Source organism: Camellia sinensis, chromosome 6 (assembly GCF_055761805.1).
Source record: "Camellia sinensis isolate YWXY chromosome 6, ASM5576180v1, whole genome shotgun sequence".
In the NCBI taxonomy this organism is placed as follows: domain Eukaryota; kingdom Viridiplantae; phylum Streptophyta; class Magnoliopsida; order Ericales; family Theaceae; genus Camellia; species Camellia sinensis.
This window is the reverse complement of record NC_138966.1, coordinates 126,884,493-126,889,204: the sequence shown is the minus strand read 5'-3', so window position 1 is coordinate 126,889,204 and position 4,712 is coordinate 126,884,493. Positions and strand designations below refer to the sequence as shown.

Sequence of the window (4,712 nt, the reverse complement as noted above, 5' to 3'; positions counted from 1 at the left end):
TGAAAGTTTTTGACGGGTTTGGTTGATAGTGATGATGAAGAAAATGGGTGAATTGGTGATGCTGAGATTAATCTAAGAATATTTGTTGAAGTTACTCTCTTCTCTCTCACTCTGTTTTTGTTTTATTGTTCTTGACTCTCTCACTTTTTTTTTTTCTTTCTCAATTTACTCACCAAAACGACGTCGTTTTGGTGAGTTTAAATCTCAACCCTTGGTTTGGTGAGTGGGCCACATGTCGGCTGCTTGTCCTTCACTATAGGAGATGACTGTAAGATTATTACTCTAGAGGATCTTAACGCTCCACAAGTAAAGAGGATGAAGTAACCAATCCCTTCTTTTTATTTTAATCTAATTCTTTGCTAATTGAATCTGATCAATAAATGAAATTTGTTATCAATAAGCTATAAAGGAAATTGAAGAGATAATTGAAGAGTTGATTATCGCATTTTGTAATTTTTAATGAATCAGTAATTGTGAGATTGGATTATGCCTTAACACTATCGCACCTAGATTTTCTAAACGATTTGCGAGTGATTGGGGCATAAGACCAAAATAAGGAAACATAATATTATTTTAAAAATATATATTAATTTTTTTTCCCAAACTCAAGTGAAAAGATCAATTTAAGTTTGAAAAGAAAAATTACAAAATAAAAAACAGAGGGCATGTAACTTTGATTTTTTATTCTAACATGACATCAACGATTGATACTAAATGGTCTGCTCAGAGAGTTCAGGGCTAACTTCTATACACAAATATTATATATATATATATATATATTTATTTATTTATTTAAAATATGGTGGTAATTCTTGGAGCTTATTCAATAACAACAGGATTAGTGAAGATGGGTATTTCTTCAATGGGCAGATCCACTCCAGTTGTTGAAATAAGTGTCACCCTTAGCAACACTGCAGCTCCAGACTGTAGTAACTTTTTCCACAAGGGAGGTCTTTCGATAACCATTTTGTCTCCAAACCTGTATGAAAATCTCAGCATTCCTTGTGAAATATCGCAACCCTTCTGCACCGGCCACGTCACATCTGCGCTGCGGCTGCCTCCGTACTGGGTTGCGCAATCAAACAGGTTTTTAATCGATGCGTGTACCTGTAGATTATTGGAGGCATCCAATCCAAAATTAATTGACAATTAATAAATATGTCCATATGCACTCCCCTGCACATGTGGTCCGATTGCATGTAGAGGTTATGAGAAACACAAGATGAAAGAAATAGACTTGGGCAAGACTTGACTCACTAGAAACCGTCCAAAACCTAACTCTAATATCATGGGATAATTATTCAGTAGTCCTGGAGTACCATGTAACATAGTTTATGAAGTGCTCTCAACTAATGATGTAGCGAAAAACTTTACATGTGGGTCAATATTAATTTATTTTTATTATGTAGTTGGAAGACAAGAAATAATTCCACTAATTTGTTTTATGATTTTTCATTTACTGGTAGTACCAATACTCCAGGACTATAACTTGGAGATATAACCAAGCCAAAACTAAGTCTGGATGACGGAGAGAAACAGTGTGAGACAAGTTTGCAACATTACCTCTCCTATGTACCGGTCGCCAAGCTTACGCTTACAATATAACTTGATGACAAGTATGAGGCCATGGTGTATAACTGCCGACTCGCCAATGGTGTATTGCATAGATGAGCCCCATCTCGGACTTGTTTCACCATACTCATCTGCTTTAGTTCTCTTTTCAGTTTTATCATCGTCTCCAAAAGAAACCGTAGCATAAACTTTCAAATGCTGAGATTAGGGTTACTTTGAATTTCCTACACTCTATGAACTGCTCGCCCTCCATGTTTTATGTATAAAATGAGATGAGGGTGCTTTCAATAGATAGATGAACTTAAAAAGTGTAGAAATTGCACTTGCAAGTTATGTAGGATACAACCTTAGTGGGAAAGCAAAGAATGATGATAGAAAGTGATAGAAAGTGATAATTTTATTTTTCTGTAAACATTTGGTTATACCACAAAATTTTCAAAGAAAAGTTAAAACCGTTATTTTTTTATTATTATTTATTTTTATATTTTCCTATCATGTCATGCTAAACAAATGCAAAACAAATTTTATTTTGTTCTCTTTTTCTCGCGTTTTCCGCCACATAACCTCATAGAAGTATCCATAAGTTAGTTTTTAGCTGATAAACTATCTTTTTAATAAATTCCCAAAGAAAGATGCTGCATCACTTTAGATGAATTTTTTGTAAGATGAGAATTTTTTCATTGCTTTTAATATTGATACGTTCGTATCAAATTAAAACGGCAAACAAAATCAAACTAGAGAAAAGCCAAGTAGGATAAGTCCAATTTTTGCAATCTGAATTGCATGTAGTAATGAATTGTATAATATGTCCTAGATTCCTATGACCTAAACTAATGAAGATATTGGGGATGTATTAGTCTCACAGAACTCATAATCTAACAATCCAAGAAAACACCCTTTCAGTACCACCTGTGGTCTAAACTTATATCAATTTATTCAAAATTAGTTGGTATGATAGGAAAGGCTTAATCCTTTGTTTATCTCAATCATGACACACTTTCAGCCAATAGTCTACAGAGATTATTAGGATATATTATTTGGCCTCCATAACCTAAAAATTTCATTTCTAAGTCTTAATTTCACAATAGTCTACAAAGCTTATTAGGATATATTATTAGGATATATTATCAATTTCACAATCTTTCATTAATGAATAATATATTATTCATGGATGAAAGATTGTACAACAAGAACATAAAAAAACACAATAGTAAGGTCCCGTTTGAAAATATGCTATTTTAGTAACTTTTTAGTTTTTTGGCTAAAATATGAGATAAAAAAATTAATATGTTTGGAATGATTTTTTAATTGTTTATGAAAACATGTGCAAAAAGTAGAGAAAAAAATAGAATCTTTGATAATGTTTGATAGAATTTTCTAAATATGATTTGAGAATAGAGTTGTATGTTGAGTTTGTGAGTTTTGTAATTATGATCTGAGTGTGAAAAATTTGTTTGGCAAAAGAGTTTTGAATTAGTGGAGAATTTTTGATATGGTATATGATATCTGATACAAAAACTTACAACTCATAACCAAGTACACAACTCAAAAATATATTAAAAGCTCATAAAAAATTTTAAAAAATTTCTGAAAATATTGTTTTATTAAACAAATATATATAAAAAACAAGTGCCAATTGCAAAAAATAAAAAAATAAAAAAATTGCCATGCTCTAGTTGATCGGCTGGACGATTGGTAAAGCCAAATTTCAAAAAATAAAAAAAAAAATCCGGCCAAACACAGTTTTCTGCAGAGTTTTCTTTTTGATATGGAAATATAATTTGAAAGATGTGTTCAAACATGGCATTAGAATGTGGGGGTGGAATTATAGTTTGAAAATCTATCCAAATATAGCCTTTGACCTTTTTTTGTATAGTTTGTTAGATTTTTAAATTTTTTAATGATTTTTTAAATTTTAAATTAAAATGTGATGTTGTGAAACGAGATCTTTAACACAACTTTAAATTATAAGAGATGTACTATCTCCAATTAGTGATCCAATTAAAAAAAGGTGCAGTTGGAGGTGTGTGCACACCAAACCCAACGACACTTCTCCAATTAAGTTGAAGGAATGAGGAGCACTCAAAACTCTTAATGTTTACCATAAAAGCACAACCCAATTTCATTCAATAACATGACGATTAGTGAATGTTAAATATAATAACAATATATTCTGTCTGTCATATGTATCATGTTATATTTATTATTATATTTAGGATTATCATATTTAGATTTCTCTTCTCTTATATAAAGGAGTCTTGTATATGTTGTTACAATAATTATTCAACACAATAGTTGGTGGTATATTTTGTACAAACTAATCACAGTCTGACACGTGGTCTATAAGGGAAAATTTCGAGAATCAGTGAAGGTCTCTAGTTATCAACAGACACATGGCAACTTGTATCAATGACGATGGATCTGCGAGGCATGGGAACAGTCAAGATACATAAGGTGATGTGGCCAAACGGTTTCTTACAATTTAAATTCAAAATTCAGGAGGGAAGCCCACCTGCAAGAGTGGTGTAGTGGAAGCAAACTGTTCAAAGCCATGACCAGTGGTAATGGGGATTACTTCGACAGTTATCATCTATTTCGATGGTTATCAGCTACTTTGACGGTTATCATCAGAGCCTATAAATATAGGAGAATGCTGATAATGAAGAACCCATAACCAAATCTAGAAGCCAATTTATTTTGCTTTATATTTTCCTGTCCTTTACATTTCTAGTCCTTCATTTTCCAGTCATTTATTTTCCTGTTCTTCACTTCCAATTCCTAGGAGTAGTTCTAAGATAGCATGTTGTTGTAATCCCCTTCGAAGCTGTGAGAGTGCGAATGTACAAATTGTAAACTCTTGGTTATTTAATGAAATTTGATTTTTGAAACTGTTTCTCCCTCTTCCTTTTATTTTTGTGATCAGTTTTCTGAATTTTCTTTTAAAAACAAGTCACCAGTACAAGTCTTTTTCATTGAGGCTAAAAGAACTTTGAAGCAATCATCTGAATAATTAGTTGGCATTTACTATTTTTGTAAGGACTTATTGATCATTGTTGGCATGCTCTAATTACATGTCTAACCTTCGAAAGCCAAAAAAGCCAACATATATTTTTGGCACGTCTAGTGGGACACATTATAAT

At 32.0% G+C, this 4,712-nt stretch overlaps 1 long non-coding RNA gene across 1 annotated transcript; it reads right to left on the bottom strand.

The window, feature by feature from the left end:
* Positions 1-650: 650 nt before the first annotated feature.
* Positions 651-1,766, bottom strand: LOC114282565 (uncharacterized). The gene is made up of 2 exons (XR_014331779.1): positions 1,564-1,766; positions 651-1,107 (listed from the first exon to the last, which is right to left on the bottom strand). It is a non-coding gene; the product is annotated as an uncharacterized LOC114282565 (long non-coding RNA).
* Positions 1,767-4,712: the final 2,946 nt, after the last annotated feature.